Source organism: Pseudopodoces humilis, chromosome 8 (assembly GCF_049639895.1).
Source record: "Pseudopodoces humilis isolate 2021_Gansu_Grassland_sample_001 chromosome 8, ASM4963989v1, whole genome shotgun sequence".
Taxonomy (NCBI): Eukaryota; Metazoa; Chordata; class Aves; order Passeriformes; family Paridae; genus Pseudopodoces; species Pseudopodoces humilis.
In genome coordinates, this window is record NC_142207.1 from 18,555,474 (window position 1) to 18,569,350 (window position 13,877).

Genomic DNA, 13,877 nt, shown 5'->3' on the forward strand with positions numbered 1-13,877 from the left:
GGGCTTTCAACACCAGGCCCATTTTATTACATTATTCCATAAGAAAAAAAGATTTTATTCTGAGGCAAAATACTGCTAATTAAATATTCTAAAATCTCTCATTCAGGTTGCATTTTCATTGCAGTGCTGTTATTTGTATACATACAAAATTAATAGAGAAAATCAGGTCAATTAAATCACACTAAACCATAAAGCATCTTTTAAAGAATTATATAAATATATAGATACATATATATATTCATATATAAAAACACTCTGCTTAAAGAACACTCTGCTGCTTCAGAAGTGAAAGACATCATTATAGACAACTGTAAATGTATTTAGACTTTGCCCAATCCTATTTATTTGGATGAAATTAGTACTTCATATTGCAATAAATAACACAGAATGACTAAATAGTAAATACCAAGTTCAGTAATTTTGAAGCTAAATCACTTGGTGAATTCAAGTTACTTTTAATTCACCTGAGGTTATCCTAGTAGAACTTGGATGTATTTCTTTCTTAAGAGTATTAATAAGTTAATAATCAAGTCTAGTTTTGGAGCCTTTTAATTTTGCCCTGTTGTATCAGGCCTGTCCATATCTTTCCATTACTTAGACATAAACTGTTAAATAATCCCATTCTGTTAAAATGAAAGGTGTTTTCACCTTTTCTAGAGGAAAAAATGTTTCTTAGGAAGTAATAATATACAAAACATCAATTTACTATACTGGTGTCATATGAAATAACTAGTTTATTAGCACACAAAGGCATGGAAATGCTAAAGCAACAAAGGCCTGTGTTTTCTGTAAAGTGATTAAGTATGTTTTCCTTAAAATATGTGAAAAAATCCTAACTGAGAAAGTAATTTCATGCTTCTTAGAGATACCTATTCAAAGAACTCATTAAAACCATTCATTTAAATAATCTGGTATATGGTCATTAAATTGTGTCCTTTGCTGAAAACATGTGAACTTCTGCCTAAAAAGTAAACGAAGCCAACTGATGTTTAATGTAAAAGGTTAGACTTTCATTAAAATTGTCTAAAGGAAACAACATATTTTTTTCCCTTAGCACTCTTGGAAACATTTATATTAATTTAGCATAGCCACATAATGTGGAAAAGAATGGAAACCCCGTGATAACTGTAGGTCAGTTTTGTGCCCTGTTAGCACTTGCATCATTTCTATTTTTGCTATGGATGAAGAAAAGGGAATGAGTACACAGGATGGCCCCAAAATTGCCCTTGTTGAAAAGCTTGCTATTAAGGGGAGTGCTGTATGGTCAGCCATACAGCATTGATGGATTCGACAAAAGCATACAGATGGATCGTGGCTTCATCTCTGCATTAACTTGCACTTTTTGTGACACATGCATTCCCCCTTTTGTTTGCATCAACATTTTCTAATGTGAAAAGATTCCACAAGGAAAGGCTAAATTAAAGGAACCTGAATTTCAGATCATGAAGAACAGCTTTTGGTAAAAATTCAGGTTCTTTTTTCTTTATTTTCCCCTTAAGAGGAAAACTTTTTCCTGGGCTTTTAGTTTCTAAGTAAATGTATCAGCTCTTTACAGGTAACTTACAGATCATCTGAGAAATAATCCTCATCTCACTTTAGTTATTCTTATTTAACTCATTTCTAAACTGGCCTGGCTTTTCACAGTTTGGAAGATGTATTAAATTTTTGCCTTTCTAGAGAGTGTACTTCTTGTCAGACTTCTCACTGGAATTTAAAATGTTTTACACCAGGAAAAGCAGCTGTTCTAATGGTAAAAATTAAGCTTCCCAAACCTTCTTTGTTCACAAACAGATCCCCAGACTATTACAGTATGTTATGCATGTGTGTATATATAAATATACAGACAAACAAAGGTCTTCCATAATGTACTGCTGTTCCTCCCTGTTTAATCAGTGAATTGGCACAGACTCACATTCCATCCCTATTTATCACCTGCAGTTCTTCAGTTCCTCTGAGCTATTTTCTCCATGTCAGTTACACCATTACACTTGTTGGTATAACTTTATGCAAAACTGGATTTGAAATGAGCACAAATGTTTCACACTTGGGACACATCAACATTTCAGACCTTCTCCTCCACCACACCTGTTAACTAGTTTCTCTAGAGGTCTATGCAACTTGACTCAGTACTTGCCTAATTATTAAGCAAATGCTTTGGTCAAACATTTGAATGTGTTCCAAATAAAAAGTGATTATATTTTTCTTTAGCAGATCCTTAAGAACTCTTTTATTCTCCTGCCTTCAATTTAGCTTTACCATTTTGTGCTTTATTTGGAGGTGTGGACAGCAGAGGAAACCATCTGTAATGGGATCTCACCTTACAAGGGTAGAATCATCCCCTTTTCCTCACAGTGAGAGAAGTAACTGTTTGAGCTTTGGAAATGAAGAAGGTTGCTACAAAAAAGAAAATAGGACAGATCAGTTGGAAAATTGAATCTTGTGTGTCACCAGTTACTTACAAAAATTCAGTATTAAACTCATCTACATATAAAGCACGGCTGAGCAGGTTGCATTTTTACAAGCAAGATGATGGGATTGATTATAGTCATATGCCCTCAACCAAACTTTCCAAAGGAAGTCCTCTTTATGCTAAGATTTAATAGATACTGGTTTATTGCTTTGTAATGTTCTTGTTGTTTACTGCTTATTCACAATCCACAAAAATATATAATATATCATGTACTGAGGATGACGGTGGCTGATTTTTAGGATCACTTGTCCTCAAAAAATCACAATAATTTCATTTTGTCTCATTTTCATCTTATTACTATGTTTTCTGCATGACTCTTAAAAAGATTTCCTGTCTGGTTTTTTTGGCTGTTGAAATTTTAATTTAAAGAGGCATTTTTCATTTCTTATGATGAATTGAGTCTTTCGTGGAGTACAGTTATATAAAAAAAAAAAAGTATTTTGACAGTGCATCAAATGCCTCTTCCTGGAATGACTGAATTTCCTAGGAAGGCAGTCTAAAAATCACAGTTATTTCTGGAACAGAGAAGTATTTAAATAGGACCATTTAAAACCACAAAGCACATTTTCTCTAGGAGATTAGGTCCAAATTTTTTTGATGCTGTTAAATACCATAATTACATGGTAACAGGGTAACAGATATCCTTAAAACTTGAATGTATATATACAGCAGATTAACAGGTATTGTAGAAGTCTAGAAAACAAAAAGACTGTATAACACAAAAGATTTTTTAGAAATAAAAGGCTTCTGACAGTTTTTGAGATTTCCAGGACTTCCTGCATTTACATTCCTGTATTACTGCAGATAGGACAGAGCTTTGCCTTTAGGTCTTTCAGTAAAGCCCATTGAAGTTAAAGAGCAGTATCATTTAAATCTGTGCTAACTGAAGATCTACAGGTGAGCCTGTAATATTTAAATAAACAGAGAAGAACCTCCTCCATTTTAGGAAAACTGAAAAAAAGAAAAGCATCACGTTGGGTTTTTCTTTCAATATGCTAGTACTGTAATATAAATCTATTTGTAAAATAGAAGTACTTATGTTTGTTTTTATGTGAAACATATGAAAGAACAATAAGGTGTATGGAAATAAATACAACCATGTTTCCTTTTGCTCTCTCATTTTTTAGAAGGATCTAGAGGAACATGATTTTAATATTTTTTTTTTTGTCTAATTTTTTGCAGTGCAGTCTAAGCTGTTGTAATTGCAAGAAGAAACTAGATTTTGCAAATAGCTAACTTCATTTTCAAAAAGTGGTAATTTCATTCCAAACAGAGAGGAGATTTGATATTTTTCGTATTTCTTTAGGGCCTGATTTAGAAATTACCTTCTGTTAAATTCAGGATTATAGCAGACTGACTATTCTTTGGCTCAAGTCTCCAGAAGGCAGACAAAAGCAAAGAAGCTCTGCCTTCATATGCAGATGCTACCTCTTATGTGACGGTGTGTTATTAAATAAGCACACCAAGAGGATGGGGAACTGAGGCATGTAACACCTGGGACTTAAAAAGGGTTCATGCACACACACACAGAGTCATGAAAGCATTTTTTAAAGATATAATCATCTATAAATTATCCAAAACCTGGGTTTTGTAGAAATAATCATTAATATTTTTAAATCTGCAAGGATCAGCAAACTTAAAACCTTTCAACTTAAGAAACAAGTTACCATGTGCACTGTATTTTGTACAGTTTGATCTTGAGGGTGAAGACCTGAGTTTTCTAGGTCATCAAAAAAAAATTATTTCTTCCCTTTCTGACACGTAAGTCAGTAAATACCTCACTTTAGCCAAGTCTATTTTTGTGGTACAGTTTCCAACCTATTAACCAGCAGCATCAGAGCTTGATAACCTCTGTGGGAAACTGACCATAGAGCACTTGGAAAGGCACAGCTCCTTTCCACAGTGAGTGGCTAGAAAATGATGTTTGGAAACGTATGTTTTATTTATAACAAGTTCTTTCACTTCATCTCTACATTTAGTTTAAATTTAGTTTGCAATATTTTATAGACAATACTTCTTATCCTAAATAACTTCTTGAGTATTTGTCTGGTGTGTCAGAAAGAACAAATCTCAAAATATTTTCACTGTCATTCTGTCTGCTCTATTTGGAACATATTACCAGCCTGTGGTAGCGAAAGTGATGTGGAAAGATGAGAAGTAAATATGTCATTACTAGCACATCTTTGGAAACAGCGCTTGTAGGAAAACATAACACTGAGTTTATTAGGAAGAAAATAAGCTTGTGACCTGAAGCCTGAGAAATCAGGTGTACAGGTGCTGGTATGCAGGAGAGAGCATACCCATAAATTAAACAAGAGTGAAAGAGACATTGCTTGCAGAGTATAACGTGTAATGTGTCAAATGAACATGATCAAGTTAATCAAATAAGCACCTGCACCAATACTCACAATTAATACTTCAACAGGCTATTATATATGTAAAATAAAATCTCCAGTGTTTATATTGTGATATCTTTCCTCCAACCTGAACAGCATTTGTGAGAAGAAACAATTAACAATTCTGTTATTCTCTGACAGTATCTAGTACAAAGAGAAATGGACTCACCGTGTTTCTTAAGTTGTGAGGTTGAAGTGAATGGGTCCAAACAAACTGTGCTCAGGAGTTGCATGTTACTGTTGTGAATCTTCATGAAAGCAGAACTGTTTCTGTATTTTCAAAGTACGGCACAGAAGACTTTCCATCTTTACATGTCCAAGGCACAGGTAGTAACAGTTCACGGGTAGACGTCAATGTTGGCCATTATAGCGTAGAAGGTACAAATCACCTGCTAAAGACATTTCACTAAATCAGCTGTCTTAACCAAAGAGATCCTTCAGGAATCCTTTTCACTATAAAGATCTCACCTGTGTGCCTCTCTTTCTACTCCTTTAGTTCTGTGTTTTCCCTGTTGGCAGCAATTCTGCTTGCTCTGTTGTCTCTTTCAAAAACATGCTGTGAAGATGCTTCCCAGATGTTCCATGCCTAGTTTTAAAGCAACATGGCATATTATCCTAAAGCTTAGCAATTAGGAGGCATTTAGCAAATGGGAAATAAAAATTTAAAAGAAAACACCATTACCATACTTGAACACTGTTTCTTTTTCCTCTACTGTCATGGTGTGATGGTATGTTTGTTTCAACTGTAACACCTGATTAAGGATTTTGGAATAATAGATGTTATTCCAAATTAGGCAGTCTGTGAACTCTGTATACCCAGGGGTGTTCAAGTTACGCACTGTATTTCTTTAAAGCTGTTTATATGAAATTTTGTCACATATTAAATATCACTGCTGGACTGTAGGTATGAAAATGGTCCATAGTAATACTGTATTTGAGACCCCCCCCTAATTATACCTATTGACTGAGAAACTCCATCATTTAGAGCTCATCTTGAATTCCCTGCAGCTACATCTTTTATATAATACTCTCTTTATATGCTCATTGCTAATCATCCATTGTTGAATATGTTTCATTTTTTCTTATTGCTCATTTTCTAACATCAGTCCAGTATCTGACCAAATAAAACACTATTTCCTAAAAAAGGGAATGCTGATAACCCATAATTTTACTAGCTTTTATAGATAGTAATATTGTGGGGAAAAAAACTAATTTAAAAACATGCAATGAAATATTAGATAAAAAAGCCTTTGCTAAAGATAGTTGCTATCTAGAGCCCATACAACTATTCTATTAAAATAATAATTAAAATAAAGGAGTGGGGTAAAACTTAATTTAGCTCACGGAGAAAAAATTACAAGGAATTTTAAGTTCATGACTGCTTTGACCACCAAAATTCCCAGCATGCAATTCTCTGGTGATGTACAGAGCAAAATGTGTTGAAGGTGCCCTGTACAATTCCTAAATAAATGACAAATGCTGGGGACTGGAACATATATTACTTTCTGCAATTTTGGAAAGAACATCAGAGAATATACCACATATTTTACTTTTTTAAAATTATCATATATTTAATGGGAATAAATATATTTATGCCTTGATAATGCATTGACTCCTTGGACCTTGTACTAAGGGAAAGACTGCAGCTAGACTTAACCCAGTGCATTTTACTTTTGGCTTCTGACTACAACAGAGGGATCTGCCTCAGTTGCTCGAACAACTAAAGGAAAACACTTCTGTCCTATTCAAAAAGTGGTATCAGAGAAATCTGGGAACCAGCATTACAGTAAATAGTCAAATCTTAGCACCCAGGCAACATTTTGGAAGGAAACAAAGGGGAAGGGTAAGGAAAGAGTGTATGTGCACCTAAAACAGAGTGCCTACCAAGAGCTAGAAGTAGAGGTAATTTTTTAAGCCATTTGCTTCCCGACTCTGCTTTTGTTTTTGCTTCATTTTTTTAGTTTCTTTTTCATATCACAACATACTTCTAATAATTTGCAGCTATTTATAATAATTACAAAAATAATGAAATAGCAAATGACTGTGGAAAATGACAACAGAAAGAACGTAAATGTCTGCAGCAGTACTAGACCCAAAACGATTATGTTAGAAAACCCCCACTTCCACAATCATTGTTTTATTTTGCTGAAAGGCAGAGACACACACCAAGATATTTTAAGAATGTTGAGAGATCTAAAATGATAGGCCTCTCTAGCTAAGTAAATTTCAGCAAGAATGTGCAAAGAAAAGCAAATATTGTCTGTGAATTTATAAGAAACAAACAAAAAAGCTGGAACCCCCACATGCTCTCACAAAACCCCCCGAAAATAATGTTTGTTTGATACTTGCATACATTCAAATAGTAGCACTGATAAAATAAAGATTACTAAATTTCCACTGTGCAGGTGAAAACACAGAGATAAGAAATTACATCCCTAAATATGCCCTTCAAGATAAATACAATAAAGAAAAAAGGGATAAACTTAAATTGACACATTAATTTAGTATACAGCAGTGTTCCTTTTACAACTGCAGTGCAAAGAAGGTAGTAAGTTTATTGTGGACACTTAAAATAAAACTTTATTGCACTAAAAAAGAGCAGAATTTTATAAGAAAGTGTTGGTGTGGATTGTATTTAATATTGTGGTAGAATTTTTTCCAATTACTTTGGAATGATATAAACAGAATGTGCCAGTTATCATATTTGATTCAAATGTTTGGTACATATCTGTACATTTAAAAAGGCAGGAGAAGATAGAAGAGGAAAGCTAGTACATTTAATTTTCGCTGCATTTCAAACCTCAGTTTGTGCCTCTGATGTGGAGAGCCTTTTATGCTGCACCAGGTCACGATTCTGGAAAAAAACCTCTGATATTATTCTTGGTTACTAACCACACTGGTTTAGAAAACAGTTTCCATGACTTGAACCAAGCCTGGTAATTGGAACCTGTTTATATTGGTCAGAAAGCTATGCTGTCTGTATTCTCGATTGTCTTTTGTTGCTGTTCCTTCTAAAATATTTCATTTTAAACACAGCTCAGTTCCAGACTTCCTATTCTGCATCTTTTTCTGGTAATGTACTGCTAGTTAGTATTATAGACTTCTGGTACACAGTATAAATTCTCTTTGATTTTTATGTGATTTAATTTAAATTTGCTTTCAAACGCCGCAGTAAGTTTTACTTCTACCAAGTTGGGTTTTTATTTCATTTTTTAGTCTTCATAAATTTTCATCTTCATCAATTTTATCTTGATTTAGTTTTTTAAAGGGTACCTGTCCTACTTTAAAAAATGTTACTCAATCACTATAGTATCATAATACTTTAAAAAAGGCTCATTCAAACTAGTTTGACTGCTGTCAAATTACTTGACTGTAGCCTCAGTTTCTTTATGTGCTAATAAAACACACAAGTATTTTGACTGCAAAAAACACCAGTAGATAGGGACCACTGCACAGGATTGGCTGAGGCAGGGAAATTTCTGTACCTATCGTATGTCCTCCAGTTAACCTCTATTTAATCCATTGTCCAGCTACTGATTTAGCAGCAATCTTTGCTATCATGCTGTGAAGAGTGCTATAACATTTCAAATCAATATAATACAATTGGCTGCATATAAATGTGTGTGGCCTCAGCAAAAACTGAAATATGGCAATACTCAACACTGTTTACAGTACATACTCAAAACATACCAGCTACTGTGAAAAAAACCAACTATATCCTAGCCAACAGCAGCATAGATGGCAATTCTGCAAATAGATCTCCTGTTTCCTCAGGTTGACACAAGCTCTTTTATGTACACGGCACAGCTATTTTATACCCTTCCTCCAAATGAAAATAGTCTTATTTTAAAATTGTCTCCAGCTGAATAGGATACGCATCTCTGGATCTAGTCTGGAGGTAAAATGAATGAGCAGGTTCCAGGCAGCTACAGGGATTCTTTTTAAAGCCTCCAGAGAAATTCTGTCTTAGTGAAATGGAGCATTGCAGAGTATCATCTGAGAACCATGGCTTTGTCTCAACAGTTTCCATACTGGCTTCAGAGAGTTTATGTAGCAAGTGTTATTAGCACTCCTCTCTAAAAGTCACTTGAGGGGGTCTGTCATCGATCTTAATAATGCCATCAGCATTCTAGCAGATGGTAGACATGATTCTATGCACTCCCATTGCACCAGAATGGATTCTCACCATAATTTTATTTACAGATGAGAAATGTATCAGAAAGAGGCTTGTCTCATGCTTGTATTTCCAAAGATTTTTTCCAGACAGGACAATATTGTACTGTTTTATCTTTTTATTCTCTTTTCTCTATTTCACTGTGATTGAGAGATTTACAGATATTATCAACTTGCTTGGCACAAGAATTAGCCTCAAATAATTTCTGTGTACTCTCCAGCAAAGCAGTGTCTTGTTTTGAATTAGAATTTAAGATGCCAATTTTTTGTAGCCAGTGTAAACGTTAGTAAATGTTAGAAGTCAGTTCTGCAAAGTGCAACCTGAATTGCCATTGAAACAATTATTTGAATAGCAATCCTACCTTAAAATTAAAACCCAAGTAAAATGTATTAACAGATCGAGATTTTATGTAACTTTAAAGCAACAGATATGATTTGTAAACACTTTTCCTACTGCTCCACTCATTTCCTACCTCCTCAGACAATTATGGATTTATTATTTTCCTTTCAATTTACGCTTTTATCTTTTCTCTTTGGGCCTATTTCTTCTACCCCTCTTTGTCCTTTCTTACACATTCATCCTTTTAGTAGACATCACATACAAAATGAAAGTTAGGTGGTAGACAGCTTTCCTTTAGGTAGCACATGTAATGAATGCAGTTAACACACACAGGTGAGGATGTGCATCTTTTGAATACATTTAAAGATGTCCTCTAAAAAATATTGAACACATTGAACATTAACAGTAGATCTGACAATCTACTTTATGTGCTGAATGCAAATTCTTCCTGCAATTCACAGCAGTTCTACATATACAGAAAAGGTAGTAGCAATTTGGTAAATAGTTTTCCTCTATTTAAAACTTCATGTGTTCTGGCTTACTGACTTTTAGATTAGTGCAGAACTGGATAGCAAGTGGAAAATTCACTATCTAAATGAAGCATAGCCACTCAGCAGTCCAGTGAAATTGGAATCTTTACTGTTGGCATTTCTAACTGTAATGATTGGCTATTCCTTGAAATTTGGCACTCCAGTGCTTTATTCTTTTCATCATGTCTAGAGTATGAGATCAGAGTATAAAAATAGCTTCTTGTGTCACCATTTTCTGAGAAGTACATGCAAAAATAGAATATAATATCAGAGGCAGTACAAAAACTTAAGTAATTACATGACTGGAAGATACCTGAGTATGGACAGACTTCAACAATTTATATCCAACAAAAATGAAATAGTATAAATGCTTTTAACAGAGTGCTCAACAGAACAGTTTATGTCCCAGTTAAATACCTGATCCCACCAAGAATACATGTATAGTTACAAAAGCTTGATATGAACTGAATGCTGCATTAATCAGAAAGAAAAAAAAAATCTTTTCCTTCCCATTTGGCAAGTTTTGCAAGAGTTGCATGTATTAGCCTCTAATTAAGCACCTCTTGGCACTACCTCAGTGCCTTTTTAAATGTTAATTCTATCCTTATTACGAAGATGTCTTTGACATTCACTGTCATTAGGTTATCTGCGTAGATACCCCGGTAGAAAAGAATGCAAATTAAATTTATCCTGATTAAATTGAGTTTATGGTAATCCTAACACTCTTCAATAACTTTTTCACAGTAGGAAATACCATTTCCTGAGAATAATCTGAGCTCTAGCACTGCAGCTGGAGCCATCATGCAAGAAAATCATCACCCCAAAGCCCTCACTAAGACAGGGATGCTCTTTGCAAAATGGGGCTACAGCAGCTTGAGACTGAAAGTATCTTGTGCTATAGTAGCCCACATCTTAGAAGTCGCTCCATAAGAGAATTTACATGAACACCTCTTCAGTAGGGCCGATATTCCTGTAATTCATATTAAAAATGGTCCAAAAAGATGCATTAATTTTTTTCTAAATTCTTAGTAAAATTCATGTGTAAAATACTAAGTTATTTAAATTTTATAGGTAATGGAATTTCTACCACAGAGATGTAAATTTGAAAAGACATCATGGAAACATGCTACAAGTTCATAAAATTTGTAAGAGTCAAGAAAAATATAAATCAACTTTATATTGGTCCCTGGTTTGCAAGAACAAGTGTAAGAAACAGTAAATTCTGAACTTTTTAGCTATTACTGGTATCTACAGGAAAAAAAGTAATAGAAATTACAAAAAAAACCCAAAAAACCCCAACAACAACAACAACAAAAACCCACACCAAAAAAACACCAAAAAAACAACGTAGACTAGTTTGTTCTCAACTATGCCAATGGTAATTGATAACACAGTATATTTTGAGTTCTCCATTTTGTTCCTAATACTGTAGAAGTTAGAACATAATTAAAATGATTCTCTGGTGTTCACTTAGGAAAGCACACACAATGCTGGGGCAAGATGATCCTGAGGCTGTTCTCACGTATGCCAGGTACTGGCTGCCTGCAGTACCTGGAGGAGACAAACATGATCTAACAACATGCACAGCTGCATTTTCTTTTAATTTCTTCTCTCCCTCCCCATCCCTCCTTTCTCCTCTGCAGAGCCATTTCTGCATCACGGATTGTCCATAAGACAATAACGGTCAGCTCTTGAGTGGTTTTAAACCAAAATACCATAATTAAGACTAGGCTGTAACTGCAACTTGCAACCAACTCTGAAAAAGAGCACAAAATTAAGAGCATTTTTAAGCCACTGCTCTTCCCACACAAAATACCCTATTCCTTTCAGCCACCTGGTACCCCCGGCACACATCATTCCTCTCAGCACACCCACATTCTGGCCAAGCTCTCTCTCCTACCTGTGCTGCAACTGCCCACCATTACTGCTGTGTACTGCCACTCAGCCTGGTCGCAGAGCTTGTCTCACTGGCACTGAGCCACTGGGGCACTTCTGACTGCCTGAGAGTACTGACAGACTAATGAGGCAAGAGCATGGAAGTGTCATGGAGCTTCTTACACGAACAATGTGTAATATCTAAGCCTAAAAGCAGTTAGATACGAGTTACTTCCTTGCAAAAAAAAAACCAACAAAAACACTATTTTTGCTACTGCAGCAGTTTCAGTTAGTAACATAAGAGCTGTAGATGAGATTTTACAGCCATTGTGTCCAACTTCATACTGAGTAGCACATTGCATGGGAGGAAGGAGAAGCACCCCAAAACACAAACTGCAACACATTAAAGCCTTGGTTAGCAATAATTTACCTATTTTGCCTTGAAGGGCTGAGGCCACAGAATGATTATGAGATGCTAATGATATTATGTAAATTAACTGTATGGAATACTAACCTGCTACTGTGATAATATAAATTCAGTTGATAAGTCACAGCAGAATTGAAAATCAAATTTCTGAAGTGCAAATGCTCATGTACATCTGATTTCCAAGACATCATTTGCTGTTTTTACATATTCTTATGTAGTGATAAATGAAGTTAAAAAAATTCCCTCTCTCAACTTCTCTGTGCACAGAAAGTGTTTAAAAGAGCAACTGGTGCTCAATCCACTGGCTCTCTGTACACTCCCTGTGCCACAAAACCCACAACTCTTTCTTATTAATAACTTGTTATGCTATCTTGCTCTTGATGTCTTCTAACAGGAAACAGAAAGTGAGAGGAATTCACTTTCATCACCATTGAAGAGTCAGCCTGGGAACCATTCTGCCATCTCTCAGGAGGAGTCTAGCGTGAAAAGAGGGAGAGCAATCTTTGAAAAGATGTCATCAGAAAATGGCCATAGCAACAGCTCTGAAGGTTAGCATTGCCACATTGACCTGATACCTTGCTTTAAGGCAGTGGTCTCCAAACCTTTTTGATGGTTACCTCTACCATTAAAATATTTATGAGTACGCCCTCGCAAGGTTTGTATATTTATTTACAAATCATGTTTCTGCACTATTCTACTAGTACAACCTTAGACAACATACACCAAAAAAAAAGTTAAAGTAGGATGGATGAAAAAAAATAGTTGAAAAGTGTTTATTCACAAAAAAACCCTAGATTCCTGCATCCCAAAGGACTGTCTTGCACAGCCCCTGGGGTGCACATACTCCGCTTTGGAGACCAATGCTTGACCATATCAAAAAGTGCCTATATCTGTGCTTTGGTTTGTTTTAACAGAGAAAGAATATGCATGATCAAATTTTCTGATTGAAAACCACTTATTGACTTGTGAGTGTCTAGAACTTGACATTATATAAAATAACAGATTACTCAGATAAATAGCATTTAAAGACTTGTCCAGTCTTCCAATAAAATTAATAAGCCTTCTACATCATATGAAACAATTACTGACTACACTCTTTTTTTTATCAGAAAATGTTTAGACTGCATATTTATCTATTTCAGACTCTAGAAATTTAAATGGAAATTTGAATGCATGAGACCTTTTCTAGCTAATGCTGCTAAGTCTATTAAGTTCATTGTTCAAACTACAGACCTGCTCTTTTAACAAGTTTAACTTTCAGCCATTGGTTATCTTTTCCTTTTTTCCCCTACCAAATTAAAGAGACCTTTAAAACCTGCTCATTTCTTCCTTGAAGGATAATTATATATTATGACCATATCACTCCACAACTATCTAACACTAACTAGGCAGAGATACAGTTTTCTCTGTGGCAGTATTTTTTGTGCTTCTTCTCTGCATCTTCTGAAGTTTTTCAGATATCTTTGGATTTAAAGATTATTTTGGGGTGTTTCCTCATTCTCCTTTTAGAGATTTCTAGTACAAAACCTTTTTTTTTCCTCTCTGACTACAAAACAGAATCCTCCACTCCATATCCACTCTACCTCTGAGTCTAAATACAGCACTTCATGGTTCAGAAGCATTTTTTGATCCACCAGGAATAACAAAGAATATGATTTATGCAAAA

At 34.9% G+C, this 13,877-nt stretch overlaps 1 protein-coding gene across 1 annotated transcript in view; it reads right to left on the bottom strand.

Moving 5' to 3' along the window:
* Positions 1–11,858, bottom strand: part of LOC102110821 (sodium channel protein type 2 subunit alpha-like) — a 138,927-nt gene extending 127,069 nt beyond the window's left edge. Inside the window, exons 1-4 of the mRNA XM_088059198.1 lie at positions 11,810–11,858; positions 5,335–5,452; positions 5,036–5,258; positions 2,318–2,394 (exon numbers count right to left, since the gene is read on the bottom strand). The gene's annotated coding sequence lies outside the window, so the exon portion shown is untranslated. The remainder of the gene's footprint in view (positions 1–2,317; positions 2,395–5,035; positions 5,259–5,334; positions 5,453–11,809) is intronic.
* Between the last annotated feature and the right edge of the window lie 2,019 nt (positions 11,859–13,877).